The 25281-nt window shown below is 36.5% G+C and overlaps 1 long non-coding RNA gene across 1 annotated transcript in view; it reads left to right on the forward strand.

Annotated features, from left to right (window-relative positions):
* Positions 1–25281, forward strand: part of LOC128474484 (uncharacterized) — a 175870-nt gene that overhangs the window by 7750 nt on the left and 142839 nt on the right. The gene's annotated exons all lie outside the window — the stretch shown is intronic.

Genomic DNA, 25281 nt, shown 5'->3' on the forward strand with positions numbered 1-25281 from the left:
GCCGTCATATTGCCCAAAGTTCAAGTTAGGGAAAAATGACGGCGCTTTTCATTACGTCAGGAGAGGATGTCAACGAATGTGCTGCCATATTGCCTCTAGTTCAAGTTAAAAGTTGAAAGTAGGCACAAGGCAACAAATTTTGTTCCTGAATTAAAAATGCCACAAATTTACGGCTGAATCAAAAGGGTAGAAAATTAAATTCTTGCCAAAAAAAAAACAGGCCAAAAGTTTGTCCAGATCATTTTTGGCCCATTTGCACATGGGGGTTTTTAGATTTGGAAACGAAATTAATTGGCCAATTCCCATATCACACTCTCATTCTTATTCACTTCCTCTCTCACGATCTCTGAATTGTAACCTACCTTTTCAACTTACTGCTTCCGTGTCATGCAGCTCCACTTCTTCTCTTGCATCCTCTTCTTCGTCTTGTTCTTCCTCTTCTTGCTCCTCGCTCGTCGGCGTTTTCTGTTCAAATCTTGACATGACCTTCCGGTGAACTGGCGTTGACAGAACACAAAAGAAAAAAGTGGCGGTGTTGACAGAAGACAGAAGATGAAGAAGATGCTGGGAAAGATGCAGAGCTGCAGAACAAAGAAGCAGTCGGCGGAGAACATAGGGAGACATACAGAAAGTGTGAGAGAGAGTGAATGAGAGAATGTGAATGGGAGTATGAAACAGTGGATGTGAATGAGCCCATTAAATTAGAATAAATATACAGAGCTTTTTCCTTTGTTTTCGCTTGTTTCGTGTAGGTCTTCCCTCGTTTCATAGCAATTTGATAAAATATGCATATTTACACTCATATATTTATTTTAAAACTTTAACGTACCCAGGCATTTTTTGCTACATTCATTATCCTTGGGTTTATACAGAATATTATTACTGTGAAACAGCTTGTATTTGAAATCATTAAAAATATTTACACTATTACGGAAAAAATCTTAGCAAAGTATAACAAAATTATGTCAAAATAGCTATTTAACCTATTCTGCAGAACTTAACACTATTATAATTAAGTTCTGCAACACCATTGTCAGCAATTATCATTACTTGTAGTGTTTAATGCCCAAACGCCTCTGAGAAATAATCATGTAAAATTTTGCTTCGTCCTGATTTTTTTTGCCAGGAACCTTTTAATTATCATGTGACACAAAAAGCAGGCTGATACATTGGCATAGGAACTAGAAAAAAAGTAATAAAAGCTTCTGTTGTGTGTATGTGTGTGTGTGTGTGTGTGTGATGACATCTTCAGAGGAAAGAATAAAATGATAGATTGGAAAAGGATTAATTGCTTAACCTACGAGAGAGTACAATTATTGTTTTTTCTAAGTAGAACAGCCCCAGTTTTATATTGTAATTATGAATACATTCAGCCAGTCATTTGATATATATCTTAGAGGGATTTCTATATCTGCTGAAACAAATGTCAAATGTCACATTGAGTGATTGCTCACCTCTACAATTCGGAATATTTCCAAGCAGTAATTTGACAACATGAATTATAAATTGCATTGCCCTAATAAAACCAATTCCAGACGAGTAAAATTATTGTAATTATGAAATTATAAGGAATAGGGTTTTATCTGCATAGTCAGTTAATTCCAGAGTACTTATCTAATTATTACAATGGGGTCCTGCACATAAATGCAAACATGGTAAATTGGTGTAAATTGTTATGCCCCCACATAACTGGTGAAGATGCTGTCAAGTGTCATAACATGAAATAACAAATTACCTTTTTACCTATTTTATTGTATTCTATATAAATAGACACATTTAGAATGGCCTCAGTTTTTAAGTCTAAAATCATGGTACAAATATGAATTGCTTGATTTGGAAGAAGATGCTAAATATATATCTTTTTTTTTATTCCCACAAAAAAGAAATGTTTTATTTTTTTTTTAGAAAATGATGCCTTGTGTGTTGATGGATATCTTTGAGAAACTATGTATGGTTTCAATATTCTAGCCATATATTCATTAATAATTGTAAATTATTCTAACCTTGGTGTCTAAATAATTGGAATTTTAATAAAGACAGGAGGCGAGTATTTGCATTACTCTCTTTACCGTCATCACACAGCGGCAAAGAAAAAGAAGAAACAGTAAACTTGTAAACTAATCAAGAAACAGATATAGCCATGTAAGCTATGATAACTCGTCCCCCTTCCTCTATTAAAGGCTGCCAAACCTGTGGATACTCAGCTTTCCATCTTCGGAGAGGACTACAGACGAAATCTGTCTTTCGGAACTGATCTGGTGGCTACAACACATCAGTGTCTGGAATGGGAAGGCGATATTCGGCAGCCAACCAGACCTAGTGATAGAATCAGATGCGAGTCTGTACGGTTGGGGTGCACGATGCGGATCTTTCGAGACAGGAGGACGCTGATCAGAAGAAGAAAATCACCTCCACATCAATTGTTTGGAACTTCTGGCCGGTTCCTTTGCAATCAAGAGCTTAACGAAAGGCAAGTTCAACATCTGCATGCTACTGAAGATGGACAATATCTCTGCCGTCCAGTATATCAATCACTTGGGAGGCACGAGATCCAAACATCTAGCAGACATAGCCAAAGACTTCTGGCATTATTGCTTAGATCGTGGAATTAATCTCAAAGCCGAATACTTGCCAGGATTGAGCAATTCTGTGGCGGATTGGAACTCCAGATACCTCACCGACTGGAGTGATTGGATGTTAAACAAAGACATATTTCAAGAGATTCTTGGGATATGGGGACCACTTCACATAGATCTGTTTGCTTCCCGGTCGACTACTGGACCAGTTCTTCACAAAAGAACACAAGGAACCAAAGTAAATTACATGTGTTGATATGATAGAAAATCTAATAAAATGTCAAAGAATTAGAGTCTGTGTTTGCATTTTTCAAAACTTGGATAATAATGTAACTTTATTTCAAGAAATAAGTACTAAGAAACTACAGTTTTTCAGAAAGTTTTTTTTTGCTAGCGTTATCCAGTCCAATTATCACAACCTACATAACCGGAACATAGAAATTTAAAGAGTTTAGAAATGTAGGTGCCCTTTTATGGAAAATATTTTGTTAGAATACTGCATTACTTAATGGGAATGTGTGTATGATATTGCCAGAAGCTATGTATAATTAACGGTTCATTTTGTAATTCCTCTTGACTTTGTGAATACCCTAAGGTAGGAAAGCAGTTGCATATCTTAGAATTAATTATTCTTTGCCTTGAATAAAAAGGCACAAAGTATTCAATAGGATAAAGGCTAAAAGCACACACTGTACTTTAGATGGATGTTTAAAAAGGTGTTAAGCGCATATTCATACACCTCTTTAAATAGACATACTAGATTTTTGAAAACAAAAATGGGAAGAAGAGAAAGCGCAGATTATCGGATAATTCATTTTCTGATGGAAGTTCAAATGTAAAATTATGCTAATGAAATGTGCATGTATTCAAGTTAGCAATACTGAAAATGCTTGCAAAGTAGGGTGAAATTTACATTTCTGCATTTACTGGAGCAGTTCTAGAAAAGTAGATAAATATTATGCATACGTATAACGTATATCGATCCAAAATATGTATGTGTATATATATGGTCTAACATGACCTTCATCTCGTTAGCCTGTTCCAAAATGCTAAAGGTTCAAAGGGCATTTTAAAGTGAAGGTGCCATTGTTACAAATTTTACGGCTAAATACATTTATTAAAATTGCATATAGCTTGTAGTTTTCATTTTTACATAAGTGGAAATGTTTTGGGGACATTTTGTTTAGAAGTAAGGGATTCTTTTTGGTCCATTTAAAAAAAAATATTTGTGACATAAAATCCATGTTTTGGTCATGCAGCTAAACAGCAGTGGTTTATCAAGATGACATCATGTTTGTTCTTTTTAAATGTGATTATTGTAATTTATGAGTTAATCAAATCTTGGAGGTTCCTTGAATGTTCCTGTACATTGTTCCATCATGTACTATATATGTTATATATATAAGAGAATAACAGCAGGACATTGTTGCCTTTTAGTCTACTAGTCGAAAACCATAAAGTTATTTTTTCAATATATATATTTTTTATTACATAACACAATTTTTCGTTATTTTTACCAAGAAAGTTCTTAAAGTGTCGCCTGTTATTGAACTTTACCAAGTTGTAGCATGTTGGAAGCCATAACAAGTACAGTCCAATGTAATTCTCTCTAAATGTCAAGTCTATCCTTCTTGTAATAGCACAAATTAGAGTGAACTTTTATAATGAGATTTCTGCTACAATTTACTTAGCGCTGTACTTAACTAATCTTACCATGTAAAACACGGAAGTACTATTAAACACATTTAATCTTAAGTGAATCAAAGCCTAAAAAATATTATAATAATAATTCCGCATGGAATGAGTTAAGGTAACATACTATTTTAAACATGATTAAAAAGTGATCTGATTTTCTTCTCATTAATCATTAGAATACTAAAGTAGTCCAGGATGACAACTTGGAAGAAAGGGCAGCATGATCGCGCCTTGATTGGGGTGGAGGCATTGATTACCCTATTGCTTTCAGGTTTAAGGAGCAGGAGAGGTAGGCCTAAGGGGAACGGCTAAAAAAAGGAGGTGCTCGGGGTTCAGGCATTAAAATACTTGCTAAAAAGTATCAGGTGCAAGTTTGCAACTGCCGGCTTTAGTCTCAGCAAAGGTGCTACAGGACAAGGAGGCGCAAGGTGTCTGTTGGTGAGCATGGAGCGAAGAGGTGGCGGAAAAATGTCACGTGGTGGACATTAAACCATAGAGGTGGATGCAAGGTTGGATAGTTGAGGTATTAGGGAGTCGGCTTCTCCAGCTGCATGATGGAGGCCACGTCAGTGTGGAGTGGATTGGTAGCCATTGACGGATGGGAGAGAGGGCCAGGGAGGGGGAAGAGAAAAAATGTGGGACTTAACTATGAAAAGCTAGCAAATCAAGGGTCATAGAGAAAACTCATCTCTCCCATTACTGATTCGATTACCCCTCCAGGGATGGATCCGGGTATTCTCTTAACACTTATAGCACATCATTCTCAAATAGCTAATCATTGGTCTTGCAGATTAGCAGGGAAGTATGTTCATAGCACATATATGTCAAATCACCTACAGGTTACCAGTAGGTCCCCATGGGGGGCCACCAATGGTGATATTATGGCAAGATCTTAACAGTGATGTGGTATAGTAGTTTCTAAAGGGTATCCAGTAATGTGAATATATGGCAACTGTATAGCTGATTCAAAATGGCAGGCCCAGAGGGGGATCTCTGAAAGGGCCAGCTCAAAGTTATAGACATCCTAAAGCCTGTCTGATGTCAGGTTCATCTAAGATTCTTATGATATAAAGATCATATATGCAAGATAGAGCTGGAGTGAGTGTAGATGTGATTCTCTACTGGTTTGTAGCTGATGTCAGGCAGAACTAACCTGGAGTGTGCCTGCCTCTTATCTCGCATGGATCCAATTACAAATATGGCTGCTTCCAGGCGCAAATCTCTATAAGCTAGGCCATGATCCCTCCAAGCTGCATCCATAACAGATCTCGGCTGGGGTATAGCCAGATCCGCGTCCAAAAACGGCAAGCCCAGATGAGCGGGGCACGAACCACAATCGGCTCAGAGGCAAGGGACCGCTTATGATCTGATAAGAGCTTGTTCGACACACTATCCTCCTGCACGGATACAATTATTTCTGTGTTTCTCAGGTGCAATAGTCACTCTTCCTTGGGCCAAACCAAAAGCCCCTGCTTATTGTTCTCGATTGGTTCAAATTGCCTTTGTAAGGACAGGTAAATTGATAAATTCTTCCACATTTTCTGAGCTTACATGAAATTAAATTTTTTTTAGCTAAACATCTTCAAACCAATTGATTGACTTACAAAGAGCATAAGCTTAAGGTAGTTTCAATAAATTAATTATGTTAAATGCTGTGGCAGTGACTGCTCTCTTTTAATAAACAGATAAAAATAAGCAAAACTCCTGAGCTACAATTTTCTATTTTAAACTACCTGTTTTGTGGAATCCAATTGTTTCTGGTCACCTTAGAAGGACAGGAAAAGTCTAGAGAGGAAGGTGCATTCAGGACAGTTAAGCAATGAGTTATGTAGTAATTTCTTCAGAATTGCTCTTTGCTGAGATAAAATAGCACCTTACTTTTGGAATATCTCCAAATTTGCCCAGATAAAAAATGAAATGCCAAGCATAAAATAGTCTCAGGTTAGAGCATTTTGCCACATTTACCATGTATGTTCAACGATGATTCAACTTTTTTGTTTAGCATAAGTACACAAATTATATTTTCTTTTCTTCTCAACACACACAGGGTTTTTGTATATTAATAGACATAACAATAATATTTATTATTATTAAATTCTAAAAAGCAAAAGACTAAAACACATGTCACACTGAAAAAAATATATATTTTTGATTTCTACTGGTATGAAGTGTTTTAGACTTTTTTGTATTTTTTACATTTTTTTATACTGCTCTTTACTAGACTTGTGCATTCTGATTCATATTAATTGCAAATTTATCAAATTTTGATTAAAAAAAAAAAAGCTCAGAATTTTCATACAAAATACGTGGGCCCACATTCACGTACACTCTCATTCTCGTTGACTCTGTCTCATACTCTTGAAATGTTTCTCTACCTTCTCTGTGGACCACTTCTGCATCTGCATCTCTTCTTCATCTTTTAACTTCTCTCTTCCCTTCTATATTCAATCTGCTATCTTTAATCACCTATCTTTGTCTGCGTTTCTGCAGGCACAACTTGGCAGGAACTTCTGTTGAAATAGTGGGGCTTTCCATGATGACCTCTCCCATTCTCAGAGGGTGACCTCTTGTTCTTTGTATATTTCTGTTAATGAACAGGTCACTGAAGAGCTCTTTATATTGGCCCTGAGCTCTTAATATTGACCCTGAGCTCTTAATATGGGCATTCACTAACAATATAGTTTATAGGCACTTTACTGGGTATGCATAGTTTCTGGGTTACATACATAGTTATATAGGCTGAAAAAAGACATGCGTCCATCAAGTTCAGCCTTTCCTATATCTGTTTATTTCTTGCTGTTGATCCAAAAAAAGGCAAAAAACCCAATTGTGGCTCTTTCCAATTTTGTACAAACTAGGGGAAAAAAATTCCTTCTTGACCCCAGAATGGCAGTCAGATCTCTCCTTGGATCAAGAAGCTGTTTCCCCATAATTTAAAAACGATATCCCTAATTATCACCACCTGTCTGTGCACCTAGGCAAAGAGCTAATGACAACGTAACTGATGAAAGAAGCTGGGACACAGCTGCAGAAATACAGAAAGTGTTACTAAAGGTGTCAGATCATCTTTAATTCATAATGATTAATGTTGTAGAGAAGATGACTGTAAGTGAGGCAAATGATCAGATGGTACAGCTGCAAAATACATACAGGTAGTATTTAATAGTTATTATTTTGGCACAGTTGGACAAGAAACCACAATCTAATATACACCCAAAGTAACAAATTTAACAGAAAACAACTTTACTCATTCTTTCCTTTTTTTTTGTTTCCGTTTAACACTAAACACTTCTTCTAATGGGGACGCAGTGATTTTAATATTAAATATCATTATCTAAAATGCAGGCATTTGTTAGAATCAAACATATTGTAAGCGACGTAACCAGGCGGCATGCCAAATGGATAATGCTTTAAAAGTGATTCATATACAAAAGAAATATATGTTTTGATTGCGGTTGTTTGAGAAAAGTACAATAGTTAAGAAAGTAATTTGCTATCTCTCGATGGGTTTATTCTTTTCTGTTATGGCTAGGACCTCAATTTCAATCAGTGCTTCTTAGCGGAGACAGAGAACCGTAGGCCACCACCAGAACTGACAAGTGAAAAGAGATTAGGTACTTAACAGCTCAGTTGCTTGGTAGCTGGATCCCAGAGTGAAATCTAAAAGAATAGGAAAAAAAAGAAGGAAAAAAAAAACCCCTTCAGGGGATAAGAAAAGTCGGAGAGAGCGGAAATCTCTTATTTGCAGCTGCTGATGAATAAACTGCTGCCAGCTCTTTTCAAAAGAAAGCCTAGTTTCATCAACCATGTTTTTCCGCTTTCTTTTTCCTCCTTGTTTTTTTTTTTCCTCTAGAACTTTTATGTATTTAAAAAGCTTCTCAAAAAAAAGCTCTCTGCCCAATGCCTTTTATCCTATAACATTTTCTTTCACACATACCTTTATATGACTTGGCATCAGGATTATTTGTATTCTTTATGTATGCTGAATTTTGAAAAGAAGGTTGCACAAAAATATCCCATTTTGAAAAACTTGAATAGTTCCAAAGACTTTCAGTACGAGTGCAATAATCAATACATATTTCATGTGCACTGTATTGAGTTTTACGTTTCTGAGATTGCCTTACCCGTTTGTGTTTATGTCAATCATATTCATAATACTTAGAATTCTTTTTTCTAGGAAACCTGCCAAAATTGTATTTCACAAGTGAAAAAAAGGCTATAGATTGTTCCTGAATGATCATATTGGGAAGGCATTTCTCCTTTTAATTTTTTATTTTAATGTTAATGTTTTTTTTTTTGTTTTTTGTTTTTTTTTACTGCAAATGGGCATTTGCATGGTATCCCTACCTACTAGCTTCTTCATCTTGCAGAATATGCATTCAACTGAGCACATCACCATATTAACAGTGCATATGAGTGATATACTTACCGTGAGTCACCTCCATCACTGGCACATGTGAGATTTCCCAGGGGTCTAACGAGACCGCCTCGTGCCGCCCAAGAAGATGGCTCTTGATTTCAATAAGAAAGCTTTGTTTCCAGTATTTAAGCAACCAAATCTGGCACACTGTCAGCATAGAGCAGGGGCGTCCAACCTGGGGCCATCCAGCTGCTCCAGGACTACATCTCCCATAATGCTCTTTCAGCTAAGGGGCTGGCTGAGGAGGATGGGAAATGTAGTCCTGCAGCAGCTGGAGGGCCGCAGGTTGGACGCCCCTGGCATGGAAGATACACTGTAGCTCCAGAGCTCCTTTATGAACTTTTTTTCCTTCTGGGTAAAGTTAAACTGTGATGCAAAGAGGTGGTTTGAGAGCCTCGTTGGAATGACATGTTCTTTCTTTAAGTATCAGCTCGTGAATAAAAGCAGTAGGCATGTATGACTTACTTCTGATTGGAGGCTGTTCTATTTATCTACTACCCTCTCAGTAAAATAAAACTTCCTAACATTATATTTGAGGATTGAAGACACAACCCAGTGTCACAGTCAGAGAATAATTCTGAGAACCTAAGATTTTATGAGGGTTGAAGATTTTTTGCAGGCTCCCTTGTATTTTAAAAGCCTGAGGAAAAAAAGGACCAAAGTTAGAAAAACTTTCCCAGTCATGCCCATTATTTATAATGTCTGACCGGGCCCTTTGGAACTCATAGAACACAGAAGCTTGAATGTTAAATCCAGCCTGGTTCTGAACCCTCATGCTTTGTTCTCTATAAAAATCTATTAATATTTTAACATCAGAGTAAGCATTCTAGTGTTTTTAAAGAACGGAAATGTATCCTGTATTATAATTCAAACTACAATGAACCAATTATGCAAGGTTTTAATACTTTAAGTGGACCATATTAATGGAGTAGAGCCCTATGAAGTTGCTTCTTGAGATGTAACTAGATGAGTAGACTTAAATGCATGTGAGATGAATAGCGAAGGCACTTAGTGCCTAGGATGTGGTTGATTAGTATAAAGTGATCATCCATTCCATAGTATGAGTAGTATGAGTCAGAGACACAGCAGAACATATAGTCTGAGGCTCTGAATTTTAATTCAACCAATTTCGCTATAGTTGAAAATACTGATGTATTTGAATTTTGATATTTTTGGTACTATTTGGCTCCCTACTGGAATAAATAGTGCTTACTGTAAAGTTTGGTGGAGGAGGGCTATATCAGTCATGTGCGCCGGTCTATTATATTGGGGTTTTTCAGCATCTCTCGTGAAATGGGGAAATCACAAACACGCCTGAAATAACAACAAAAAAATATAATTAACCCTTCATTTGCCTTAAGAGATATACTGTTCAAACTTTTACAACTCACAAGCAACTTCAGGTTCATAAACATTTTCTTTCAGCTTGCCTTAACTTGTCTGCGCTGCCATCTAGTTGTTTTCGAGTTTAGTTGAGTATACGTGCTAGTTGGTATTAGTAAATAAGCTAGCTAAACATTTGTTCAACGAATGCCAGGTTTATGCTGCAAATTAACCATGACTGGTAACTTGCATTACTTTGACCTCTATGAAGTTAACTCAAATTAACCAAACTTGGATGAAATCCCCTGGAGACAGAGATCTGGTCTTGACCCGCAAGATACATGAAGTCACATTTTCTATGGATAATGGCGCAAAACGAAATATGAATGCATGTGAGTCAGTACAACAGTATACATATAAACAATAAAAAAGCTGGAGCCATAGCACGCAATTTGTTTTTCTGTGTTAATATATGTGGCACATTACAGCATTATTAGTTTTGAAGTATGAAACAGAAGGGGAAGTATAATCATTATTTTAAAATATAATAACTATAATAACCAGAAAGGAATTATATTGTAAACAACTGGATTTTTATTTGCTTGCCGCATAACCCAAAAGAAAAATATATGTTTGATAAAATACCTGCTAGCATTTTAATATAACTGAAATTAAAGGATTTCTTCTTTAATTAAGGTAGACTTATCTTACGAGAATGTGCATTATGTTTTTATTATAGCAGATTTGTTCACACTGTAAATTGCTTTCTTTTTCTATTTCACATTCAAAAAGAAAATACATTTTATTTTACTACGTTATACATGCCCTATGGTGTATTACAGAAGTACTGCTATGGATATTGTGATTTAAACTAATGTGGCTTCTTGTATGAAGAAAGCTATTTAACATATAATAATAATTATTTATTTCAATGTAAAATAACCACTATAGGTAAATAGAGGCTATCAAAAATTAATTCTACCAACAGCCATTAATTTATAGGGGCAGTCATGTAAAATATGTTTATCATAAGAGGGAGTGTGTAACCTGGAGTCTCTGGTAAAGTACTAGTTTTCAGGACTTTGGGTCAGTTTCTTCAATCTACAGGGATGGCAGTTTATTGTTGACCACTTCCCACCCAATCTTTTTCTACTGCCTCCCACTTCCTGTCCCCTAAGGTATAATGGGGCTAGTCCTGCTTTCTGAACAAAGGGGAACCCTGGGAACCTCTCAGGTAATAGGTAATAGGTATCATACAGAGAATCTTCAAAACTGTAGCTCTTGTGGCCTGTTCCCGGTCTGCAGTGGACACACAGTGCATCACAATTTGTTGTGTAGGGGGCTGCGTAGCTACAGACCAATCAGAGTGCCCATGCTGACCCCTGTCCACTGCCAAAAGGGCCTACAACGGTTGCGTGAGCATAAGAGCTGGACCACGGAACACCTTACAGGACTAACCAACACTAACGTCTTGGTGCCAGAGCACACCTTCAGAGGTCTATTGGAGTCCATGCCTCGACGGGTCAGGGCTGTTTTGGCAGCAAAAGGGGAACCTACACAGTATTAGGCAGGTGGTCATATTGTGATGTCTGGTGTATAGTGGTGTCCCGTTGGCTGAACATGTGACATCATAACAATACTTTAGGTTTGCGTCAACAGATGATGTCACCTACATATTCAGTTTCCCAGTCTCATGAACCATAAAGACATTTATTTTTTCACTTCCATCTAGTAAGAACAACTGTTACAGGACATACTGTATATGACATTATTGTTAGCCTTTCTTTAACTGGTTCAATAATTTAGTTTTATTTGCCCAAATAATGAGAACATTCCCTTACTCCTGTATTATCTTGTTGGATTACATACCACATTTTTGGGTATCCCCAAAATCTCTAAGAAACATTGCTTTCTATTGAAATAAAAACTGTTATTTAAATGGTTTATAAAAAAAATCTGTTTCAGACAAAGATATAGAAAATCATTTGGTTAGATAAAAAATCAAAGATTTCCAAGAAAGCTCTAAATAACAATAGGAAACAGGGGATCTAGCGTTCCCTAACTTTGCTAGATATGCTCAAGGGAGCATGGAAATGTATTTACATAAACTTCAAAACAACTATCCGAAGAAGAAGATTGGTTTCACATCTAACAAGAAATTGCGCGCATAGCCAACTTGGAATCTCACTTATGGCTAAATCTAAATCTCTGATAAGGGGAATAAAATCAATAATTTTGAATTAAAACCTTAACAACACGACTCTCTTTAAAAAAAATAAACCTCTCTGCATGATAAATTATTTAAAATTTTCTTCAATAAGAAATCATTTGAAAACAATAGACCATATCTTAATTTATCCAGATAGACGATTAGCAAGACACTTAATATAAATAATTTACTAATTGGGGAAAGATTAGATGTTAGATGAATATAGACTACCCCTTAGTGAAAGGTTTTCGACATTAGGAACAAGACATTAAATGAAGCTTCACCTATTTAAATGCCACTGACCCAATTGAAAAAAAAAATATTTAATAATACATATGAGAGGAGAATCCTACAAAAAAAGGTGTTTACAGTCTTTAGAGGTGACAGCATTCCTTCCAGCACTGAGTCAATGGAAGAGAGACTTGAATTTATATAGATAGAGAAGCATGGAATGCAACTTGGCTGCGGTTGGGAAAAATTACTCAGTGTTTAAACTTAGAAGAAATATAATACAAACTCAGAAGTTTGATGATATTGTGTTCTCTATAAAACTGAAAAAAAATTGACCCACGCATTCTGATTAATGTAGGAGATGTAAGAATGCCAGGGAACTTTTACTCATATTTGGTGGGCGTGCGAGTTGATTTTACATGGAAATCATTTTTTAGATTTTTTATAAGAACTAATTAATACCCCAATTATACCTCAACCTAACAGAGCTCTGTTCCACCCATATATGGGATTTCTACCAACACAACAATATCATCATTGCAAAGAATTGGAAACACGATATAGAAATTCCATGGGCAAGCGTCCATAACCTGGTTGACCATCAAAGTCTAATGGAAAAGGGCTATGCTATATCTAATGAAAGTTTAAACTCCTTCTTTTCTGTTTGGACCCCCTGGTTAAAACCCCTTACTGAAGTGAAACAGTCAAGCACTCAAATATTCTTAAACTACAGGAGTATTAAGAAATGTGTCGCATATTTGGACTCCACACTGTACTTGTTTTATTTTTGGTATAGATTTATTAACCACTGTTATACTTATATTAATGACTTTGTATCTGTATTCTGATATGTTTGTAATAAATTTAAACAAAATGAAAGGTATCTCTAATATAAAGCAAGCCAGAACCTGATCCATGCTGGCTTTCAGGGCCCGGATGGATAAGCCTGGGATGTAACAAAAGAGTTGCTCCTAAAAAAAAACAGTGATTTGTCCATATAGGAACAGCAGACCATGACCCATGATGAAAGTTAGGATATCGACTCAACGATGCTAATCACACTCTACCATTTTACTTAATCAAGAGCACCAGGGAGGGGAGGCATGGGCTTTTACTTGATAGCAAGAAGGATGAAAGAAGAGTAGATCAAAAGAGGCAATGTTTCACAATAAATGTCTAGGGTGGACTAATGGTCTGAGCGCTTAGGAAGACTGGTGTCCTTAAGCTTGTTTGACCGATAGGAGAGCTGGGGCCGTATGCACATATTATGAGGGCATTTTTTTTTTTTTATAAAGGAGGAATCATTAGGAAACCTTTGATAATATTTAAGCTCACATTAACTACATATAAAACACATATTCATGATATGCATATTTACTATATATTTATATATACTATATTATATATTATATAACATATAATATATGTTATATAATATATAATATAGTATATAATATATATTATATATTATATAACATATATATATATAACATATATATATATATATATATATAACATATATATATATATATATATTACATATTATATATATATATTGTATATACTATATTATATATATAAATATATAATATAAAATATATACTTTATATATATATATATATATATATATATATATATATATATATATATATATATATATATATATGTTATCGTGTTGATTTATATCTCAATGATAATCATGCTCATCCTTTTCTGCTGTAAGTGCTTGCAGCAAATGGTCTGGCTGCATCTGAACAGAAACAATTTTGAGCACTGGCAAGGGCTATAGGCCATAAAATATTTACACAAGACAATCATAATGACTTTTTTTAGACAATTCTTCATGTTTTTAAATGAGAATGTATTTTGTGAATTTTTGTTTACTGTAAAATAATTTTCCCTTCAGAGACTATTACACATAAAAAGACAAAAACAACAACACTATTTTGTATATTTTAATTGTAGCTACAGGACAACATTTCCTAAATTATAAATAGAGTGAAATGCAAACTGAAAATTGCAGGTGTCAGGCTGACAAGAAGAAACACAAGCATGTCGATTCGCAGGAGTCCTGAAAGTCTCAACTTTTTATTTTATAGAAAACAGATATTAGACGGAACAGGCATGAATAATTTAAACATGTTTTCATAAGAGCAAATAATTCTATGGCAGGACTTCCATCTGTTTGCTGTAGTAATCAGCAGCCACCTGGTTTTAGTAAAGGACATTATAAGCTTATTGCCCTGCAAATGTCAAAATTTCCATTTAAAAATCTCTTATCAGATGCGTATTTTCCCCATCGTCACAATAACAGTTATTGTGTTGAGCTAAAATGTTACTATTGCATGCTTTGTATCCTAAATGGTGACTCATAAAATCTTGAAATATTAATGGGATATTAATATAATTCCTGAAATATGAGTTTCCACACAAAAATATATCATTTATGTTAGGCACTCTAATTTTTTTTTTTAAAGTGATAGTCCTTCAACAGTTGGGTTAATAAGAAATATTAATATAAAGTGTTGTTGGCCTTTTGCGGGCATTTACAGGTAGAAAAATCGACCTGCCAATCGGAACTTTTCTTATTGATATTATAAAAAATGAATGTACAGAATATTGATACCAAGACATTATTTAGGACAGGAGGCAGATATATTTTTCACGTTAATTAATGTGCACAATGTGACTATCCTGTGGAAAAAAAAAGTTTATGTTTCATGACCATTGGTGATTTCGAAAGTCTTGCGATGTTTGAGGAAACGTTGCATGTATTGTGAGCGTTGTGAGGTAACATTTGACCAGGGATGCCCAAAACATATGGCCCACTAGCGATGAAGTCTGGCAATCCACGTTTGTGTTTCTTTATGACGCACACGAGGCTACATAGAGCTGGCTTTAGTAGCTGGAGGTGATTGATTTTCTATGTCTGCGCTTTTTGTCAGGATAAAAAAACAAATACTTCTCCTGAACGAATTGTTGGGCAGTTTTAGAACCTTAGAGGCTCTCGTTACTGTTAAGAAAATAGTCAGAAGCCTGGAGGATGGGACGTGACTGTGTCAGTGTGTGTGTTGTGTGATTACAGGGAAAAGAAACAATGTCGGTGCGCTAAGCCAGTCTCAGGCTCAAATAATACAAATGTATAATACGAGGCCTTGTGTGATTGTCTGTAAGTGCAGTGAGATGTGTGAGTGTATTTGCGAGTATCTGTAAAATGTGTGTGAGCGTCCCAGTCTATGTGTGTTGTGAGTCGTCCTCTTGTATGTCTCCTATCTGTTGTGAGTTGTGGGAATCTCTGCAAGTTGTGGGAATATTTAAGTGCTGCATGGTATATCTGAGTGATGTAAGTTGTTTTCTTGTCAGTGTGTTGTCATTTTCCTCTGTGAGTGAGCTGTGTTCCTGTGTGTGATGGGCTCTTGTGAGTTATGTGAGTTGTGTGAATGTTGTGAGATGTATTAGTTAGGCTAAAAATGTATTTTTATGCATTTATGCTTCCAATAACTAAACGTAGCTGTCATTTGAGTACTTACACCCTGATAGGTGTCTGCAGATTCAACCGGGCCCTTTTCCCAATTGAGTTTGGGGCCCCTATTTAGTTTTTGGAGTTAGAATATGTAAGTAGAATACTATGCTGTACTCCCTGTTTTTAGTAGAAATAACTGGGGGGGGAGTTGAATGACACAGATGTCCCATTTTTTAAACTCTAATAGCGAAGGGATGTTTGCATCAACTTGCATGCAATAAAATGCACCGCAAAACTGACTTTAATGTGGATTTCAAAAGCAATTGAGCTAAAGCGCCCCTTTAGATAACTTCCATGTTTACATGGCCTTATCTGTATATTGATGGCAAATAACAAAAATAACATAGTATGGACACATTTGTTCTCTTTGCCAGGAGACTTTTGTACACTAGGCTAATCCAGCAAAATTGCCAATAAATGAATATTAAATACAATGATATGAAAGACATTTGTAAACACTTCAGTGATGTTCATGAAAGGTGGATTTTATTATTTCCAATAAGTAGCCATGGTGTAAGGTGTCATCTGAGTTAAAACTACATAAGGAATAATAATACAAAAAAATATAAAAATCCTTAGTTTTCTGATTATGCATTCTTCCGAGATTTATTTTTTTCCATTATCGAGGGCAGTTGAGTTACATGAACTATCAAACAACGTTGCAGTTTAGAAATTATTGGTGAAATGACTTATTATGTACAGTTCATTTCAGCCCGACACATGCATTTGTCGAACGTGCCATGCATGACCTCTTCACGGCAGCATTTTACACAATGTTTGTGACATGCTGAAAATACAGTACTTAACTTTTTGACTCGTAATCAGTATCCCTTTATCTCAACTTTACAAGTGACCGAGGATGCATTTATAACATAAAAAGACAACCTGTTATTTTGTATTTTTTGTATTTCCTCAACAACATGCTCATATGAGTTGAATTATTGTGGCCTTAAAAATAAGTTAGGATATCAACACTTATGACAAGCAATTTATTCTTTAGAGATTAGTTTAGAAGTATTAAGGAACTATTCCAGGGCTGGACTGGGGATGACCTGGTGGCCCTGGCACTTTAAGGCCAACAGCCACGAGATGACATAAGTGGGGCCGATGTCAGTATATGCACTGCTGAATGCTCATGGAGCGTACCGCTGGAGATATCCAACCTGCTGCTGGAAAGTCAGATTAGGTGAACACGTCTCTCTCTCTGTCCGCCAGGGCCCACCGGTCATTTGCCCAGTGTGCAAGATAGCCAGTCCGGCCTGATCTATTCACTAAGGTGGGATTGCGTGCGGGATCACAAAGAAATACAAGTTTGGACTCACACAGCTTACTCTAAAGTCCAACTTGCATTGACTATTGTGAACTTGAATTTGTACTTACATACACTCAACTAAACGGGAGTCACAAGCAGTCACTCTTTAGTGGACCTAAAGTGCCAAATAACAGATGATGTTTAAAATTCTTCACCGTAACGTCCAAGGTCCGATATTTATGGGATTGCTTCTAGTTTGCGGGGTACATTAGAATATAGAGTGTACTAAATCCCATTGGAACTCCCATGAATTGTTCCTCACAACCTGTATATGCTTCCAACCATGTGTCAAACTGCTTATTTTGTATCAATTTACATATTTGCTGAATATTATAAAAAAAATAGTGGAAATTAGAAATAGAGGGAGTCTCTAAGTGCCCTGAGCAGAATAGTCTTGATATCAGCCACATTCAACACATAATATCTTAAAATATATATTAATGTGTTTTTTTCCCCTCTTGATTAATGTAAAGGTTAATGTAAAATATGCCCCGGTCCTACTGTGCAGTTACTAGAAATCCATCCAGAAAGACTCGTACAATTAATTAGTACAAACGGTACTTCTACCACGTAAGGATTGAAGTGGCTTAATGTGTGTACTTTTCGTTTTGTACAATTTCTTTGCAAGCTTTCTTAATTATTAAACTCTTCATAACACAAAGCAAAGTTTAATAATAATAAGTATTTTCGATCCAGAGTACAGATATTATTAGTGGCTCAACAAAAATGTACACTGCACAAAAGCAGTAATTAAAATTTAAATTAACAACGTATAAATCATATATTATCATCCACGCTATTGATATTATACTATTATCCACACTATAGATATTATATTGCTGGATTTTGCAGGAGATGCAGATACGGACTGTATGAACAGATAAAACAGTCTTCTTAAAAGGGTAGGTTTTTAGTCTGTATAAGTAGTACTAGTAGTAAAATTGAAAAAAGTAACCATTTTGGATGGTTTCCTTTTTAAAAATGTCATTTTAATGAGGTAGTTTGCGAGAGCTGTGTATTTACTTTATATGTTAGTGCTGTTATCTAGAAATGGCCCTAAGGACCAGAGAAAGACCAGCGATTATATATATTCTTGCCTGAACCCAAGTCATTTAGTCAATTTCAATCATTGTCATTTAACTGCCCGTGTTTAAGCTAGGATATTAGTCAGTTTGTAGCCTTCAAGTTTAACCTCCTCTGGCTTTTACCAGTCTACTTAGCAAACATACACATCTTAATATTGATGCATTGCATTAAACTATTAAATAATCTGCCCAAGGGCAAACAGACAATGAGAGGCAGTCATTCTAAAGAAAAAAGAAAAAAATAGAGCGAGTCACATACCATTTATGATCCCAACATCTCAGCTCCTGGAGCAAAATGTTCATCAGGTATTGGCTTTAAAAAGACTGCTCCCTGTTCTTTGTTCCGTCTATATATATTTAATTCTCGTTGCCTGACTGAGGTAGACCTTCTCTCTACCATAAATCTGTACTTTTTAGTTTATGAGTAAATGGTTGTACCCAAATAAAACCTGACGACCCACAGTGATATCCTCCAGGTATGAAAAGAAAGCACATGGATCTTCTCTGGAACTCCTTAACTCATTCTGTCAGACTTTCTCCTTTTACTGTAATTTTAAATGCTCACTGAAACCCACCAAATCCGAGAAGCATAAAACCTTCCCACTAAATACACTTAACCAGCATTCCAAAGAAGTCATCCTCAATACAGAGTTCTCCATATCGTCCTAGGCACAATAAACTCATCCTAACCCAAGCAGTCTTCTCCTACTGTCCCTCTCACCCACCAAAGCTCGCAAGAGCACGGCCCTCTTCTCCTTCTGTATCAGTATGTTGTAACGTGTGTTAATTTTGTTGTCATTTTAAATTGTCTTTGTTAATTATTTTCCCTGCCCTCGATTGTAGCAGCAATGCAGAACCCGTTGTGCTATACAAATAAAAGTAATGTCATGTGAGCTATGATGTAATAAAGTCAATTCAACAATAAGAAGCAATCCGTTTCATCAAAGCTACACTGCAATATTTGGGTTCAAACCTCAAAGAAAAAAAATAACTAATTTCCCCCTATTTATATCTTCCTGGTTGGAATACGTAAATGAGGTTGATGAATGTTGTTATCCAGCTGCTCTTGAGTTGTTAGTTCATGATGTATGCCAAGAAAAGTAGTGACATCATTAAATTAAATTATAAGTAGAAATATGGATAGCTTTTTAAATGAAACTCTATAACGCATATTCTAGCCGACCCAATACATTCACAGGCATCTCGTAACTTGGTTGATACGGTCAGCTAAAAATAAGCTACTAACACCGAAATTGTTTACTTGTACAAGCTACATTTAGATTCCATTGGTTCATATTCAGGGCATGTTTAATCTTTAACAAGCTGATTAGCAAGCATCTTCTTACAACTGCTGGCATGTTTCTGAATTGTAAATGTCATATTTATTTTTTCTTCCAGTTTGTCAGCTTTATGCATTATTTATCCGGGCTGTACCATTAAAGGATCGCGTTACCCAGAGTCCCAAGGTCCTATTGCGAAGATAACATGTAAGAGATGTCCCAGAGGGCGTTCGGCAGCAGTAACAGTGCTTAAACACATTAAATATTCTACAATGTTGTTAATTTTTCCTCTCTCTCCATTTGTCAACCATATCTTACAATACTAGAATGTGTCAGGTGTTAATGATTTCAGTCCTAACGCTATAGTATGCTATTCCTCCCACATTAATTATGCTAGTTGCCCCACATTTATACCGAATTATTTCATTTTGTTGTATTGTTGCTGTCTTTCCATGTTTTTTTTTTATACTAGATGAGCATATAAGCACCTCATAGTATTACTAATTCATCTGGATTTGGTGTTAATGATTAATGTTTAAAAAAGTTAAATATGTTTCAATGCAGTTATTTTGAAATCCGACGACAAATTAACCGTGGATGTTTCCAAAGTTGACGCAATTATTTCTCCCTATTAACTTATTTATTCCTTTTTTGTAGGTTGGTAATTGCTTTTATTGAATCAGACAGTCTTTGGAAATGGGAATGAAAGCAATAGAGAGAACAGATATCTTCGTTTATCTCACAGCTCTCTGCTTCCATGCAGGGAACTTTAAATCAAATTAAGTGGTGATTTCGCTATTGCATATATATATATATGGGCAGGGCCGGCCCAAGACTCTACCTTCTCATTATCTACCCCCCTCCATCCCTATTATCTACCCTACCCCCCCTTTGTACTTCACTTACCTTTCAGCAGTCCTGCGGCGAGTCTCCCTGCTCTGCCACAGTGCGCGCTGCTTTACTGCTGAGCGCCGGAAATGACGTCATATTCCAGCGCTCAGCATTACAAGCCGGCACCGAGACCGAGCTAGAGGGCTCGTAGAGGAGAGAGAGGGGCGACGAGCGGGTACTGACAACTTGATAAGCGAAAACCACTTGGCGCCCCTCTCTCCTCTGCTTAAAAAAAAAAAGGCGCTGCTTCTTCAAAAGTGCCGCCTGGGGCAATTGCCCCACTCTGCTCCATGGTAGGGCCGACCCTGTATATGGGTCCCAAATATTTAATGCCAAAGAGTATAGATGTGAAAAAAGGAAATTCTCTAGCCTACCATACTGGAGGTAAATATGTTGGCAACTGGAAACATACTTTCTTACCTTTCATTTGCATAATACAAGACTATGTTATGAAATATAAGCCCTGAGCTGCAAAATAGCTGCACTAGGTTGTCACCATAGAGTAGTTGTAGGATTACTTGCTTGCAGAATGGATCTATGTGCATTCTTTTACATAGTAAGCTTATTCGAGCAGGTCCCTTATCACCTTATGCTTCTGTAAGTAGTGTTGCACTACTCGTAAAGTCCTGTTAACTCATTATACAGGAGTGTGGTATAGGATGAGATAATAATAATAATAATAATAATATAGTGTTAGCATCTATCTAAGCAAAATACCGTATTTTTCGCTCTATAAGACGCACCTGCTGATAAGACGCACCTAGATTTTAGAGGAGAAAAAAAAGGAAAAAATATTTTGAGCTAAAAAATGGGCTAAAATATTTATTACAATAACTGAATAACTTAACATGAACAATAGCCAACAGCAGCATTAAGAACCATCATTACCAATCCACAGATTCCACACATACCAATCCACACATATACCAATCCACAGATTCCACACATACCAATCCACTCTCACTGTCACTCAGTCTTACTGAATGATTTCCTACCTTCTTTTCTACCTCTTTTCTTCTTACAGCAGTCTTCTTCTTACAGCAATCCTCCTCTTCGCTCCTCTTCTTCTGTCTTCTTCCGGGTCAGAGGGCACTGTGGGCGCGGCTTCAGTGCCGCCGGGGTTTGTTGTCAGATCCCGGCGGCACTGAAGCCGCGCCCACAGCAGCAGTTGCCGCGCGGATCGCAAGGGAGCAGTATCGGAGGTCTTTAACAGACCTCCGGCTCCCTTGAGTGATATTAAGCCGGTTCAAGGGAACCGGCTTAAAATCACTCAAGGGAGCCGGAGGTCTGTTAAAGACCTCCGATACCGCTCTCTTGCAAGCCTGCTCCTCCAGCGGCGGACATTACTGTCCGTCTCTGGAGGGGTGCCGGGTGCCGGCAAGTTGGCACCCCCTGATGAGCGGCACCCGGTGCGGACCGCCCCCCCCGCCCCCCGCTAGGTACGCTACTGCCACCAAGTACTATATATGTATGTTGTACATACATATATGAAGATGAAGACCTCCCCTGGACGGCGAGTATATCGTTGCCCCCCCCTCCCTGCCTGCATCTTCGCTCCATAAGACGCGGCTGATTTTTCATCCTACTTTGGGAGGAAAAAAACTGCGTCTTATGGAGCGAAAAATACGGTAGTTCCATTTGAAGCACGTGTATCTATTTATTAATGAATATATACATGCAGCTTTGTCTTAGGGTATATTAGAACTGGGTGTTTGTCTAGATTTTGGTAAAATTGTGCCAAGATACAATCTTTGGAAAATTGCACCAAGATACAATGCCATGTTACTGAACAATAGATACAATACAGAAAGAGAACAATGAAATTAAATGTTGCTAAATTTTCTGTCCTGTAAAATCTACAATATACTTTGTTTTAACAATGCAGCTTTGTTTTATTCTTTCAAATTGAGCTTTTTTTGCAAGATGTTTCTTGCAGATAAAAAAATATATATCTAGGTCACTTCCAATAATACCTCTTTTCCACAGTTTTTCAGTAAATTCTGTAAACTTTTTCAGTGCCTTTTTGCTGAATTTTAGAAGTATTTCATTAATTATGGGCTATGTAGCCCGATGATAGGAATTCTCTATTTCGCTACATAATTAAACATTAATATCTAATGTGAGGTTAAGGCAATCCATTTATAGATGACATGTTTTACTTTTGTTTAGTTTATTAATATTCTGCAAACAAAAGCAGCCTATAAACACCTGGACTAAGAAGAAAAGCTAAAGTCGGACTTGAAATCATCTTCCACACATTGCATTGTATCTCTAATAGTGTCAAGGCTTTTCACAGTAGGGCATGCATTGGGTTTTGACATATAATAGGCTATTTCTAAAGCAAGCCATTATTTTAATCCATTAGACTAATGTAGTGCAGTTGCTGTTAACAGATTATATGTCATCTTTTACAATAATTCAACCTCGAAAAAAAAAAAATGCTGAACTAAAAAAATAGTACATTCTTCACACCATAAAAATGAGTAGTTTCCTGATAGAAATAAGATGTGTGATAAAATAATGGATTTGTTTTAAGATGTATTTGATTTGTACAGAAATAATTACAAAAAAAGTCCTTTCTTTTTAGGTTTGAAAGGGGTAAGTATATATATATATATATATATATATATATATATATATATATATATATATATATATATATATATATATATATATAATATATATATATACGCACACATACAGTATCTCACACCCCTCACATTCATGTGACAACACTGAAGAAAAGACACTCTGCTACAATGTAAAGTAGTGAGTGTATAGCCTGTATAACAGTGTAAATTTTCTGTCCCCCTCAAAATAACTCAACACACAGTCATTAATGCCTAAACCTTGGCAACAAAAGTGAGTACACCCCTAGGTGGAAATGTCCAAATTGGGCCCAATTAGCCATTTTCCCTCCCCGGTGTTATGTGACTTGTTAGTATTACAAGGTATCAGGTGTGAATGGGGAGCAGGTGTGTTAAATTTGGTGTTTCGCACGCTCTCATACTCGTCACCGGAAGTTCAACCTCAAGTGGCACCTCATAGCAAACAACTATCTGAGGACCTATCTGGGTACCTGCACAGTACCCAGGCGGCAGGGAGCAGTAGAGAGGTTAATGGGTATGTATGTATTGTGCTAGTGTAGAGCTGCCACTGTTCATCATCATACCCTCAACCTTCTAATTCATTCCAATACCGAACCGCAATCATTATTCCCCAACCACCATATTCATATTTATGCCCACCACCATTTCCATTCCCTACCATTATCACCCATATTGCACGACAATCACCCCCCTCCCTAACATTACTTCTCATTATCTCTATACTCATCCTGTATTTCTCCATTATCTTTATGTCCCCCTTACACATTTATACGATGTTTAACAATAATGCTCATACAATTTAATGACTAGATACCACAAGGTCCCGGTGCAACAATTGCCCTATGGCCCCCGACTTCACAAGTCCCACAGTGCCACCTTAGTCCCCAAACAGTTGTGAGTGCTAATGTTGTCCCTAAAACAGATTGTCTGTGCCATCTTACCCCCAAAGGTTTCTGCATTTCTTTTTCACAGACATCCGTCTGCATTATTCTGTTTTCTTGGAGTACTTAAGCAAAATGTCACTTTTGCGGAAGCGCTCCAGGAGGCCAGGTTAGAGGAGCAGATAGCTGGGAGAAGAGGACCAAGAAAGAAGACAGAGGAACAAGAAGATGCGAGACAAGAAGGAGCTGCTGAAAAGAAGATGGGACACGGTAGCGGTTGGCAGAGGTGGTAGGGAGACATTCAAAGAGAGCATGAGAGAAAAACTGAGGAATCGTGTACTGAACGTGTTTTATGCTTGTACAGATGTAGCTCCATTGAATGTTAGCCCTGATAAGAAGCTTCTTCTCAGTCATGTGAATTGTACGTTATTTAAGATGCTTTACAAGCATTGGGGGGCAATATAAAATTATCCCTTCCATCTCTATCCTTAAATCCTGACCAATGTGTAGGATTGGGGTTACTAATGGCTTAATAAGGGTTACACATAATTCTGAACTCCCTCTGTCAACAATACACTGGCCATGCAAGACCGGAACAAAAAAGATCCGATCATCATTCTGTGCATCCAAATATATTTACCTAAATTGAGGTACAATCTTAAACTTATCTCTGTCACATGCAGAATCTTGCCTTGAATTTAGTATTAAAAGATATCTTCTCCCAATAAACTTTTATGAAGTCATTGTATTGTGGGGCAATGCGATTTCATAGCTCAAAAAGACAATTAGCAATTACATGCTGTTGCAAAATTAAAGCCATAAGAATTAAATATATTACCTAGGCTGCTTTATGTCTATTCCCTTAATTGTGATTGTTACTGAAAGGAGCTAAAGTATGCTAATTATAGCCTCTAATGTTTTAGTGTATTGGTCTCTTTGCAGCTTTAGTTTGTCTCTGTGATCAAGAAGTACATGGTTTAATTATATTCAGTCTTACTCTCAGCATGTCTGAAACTAAATAAAATGAAAGCCTTATTTTTAATCCAACCTTGAACTTAAGGAAAAAGCTACTTGGTGTGTCATTCACCCTCTAGTTTATCTAATGATGTCGACTTATACCAGTTTTATAATTGCTTATTCAGAGAATTATTTTGATGAACAAGAAGATTACATGCTGCCTCTATTAAATAAATGAAGAGGTGTGAGTGAATGAAAGCTTACATGTCAATGATATAATTATTAACAT

Source organism: Spea bombifrons, chromosome 2 (assembly GCF_027358695.1).
Source record: "Spea bombifrons isolate aSpeBom1 chromosome 2, aSpeBom1.2.pri, whole genome shotgun sequence".
Lineage (NCBI taxonomy): Eukaryota > Metazoa > Chordata > Amphibia > Anura > Pelobatidae > Spea > Spea bombifrons.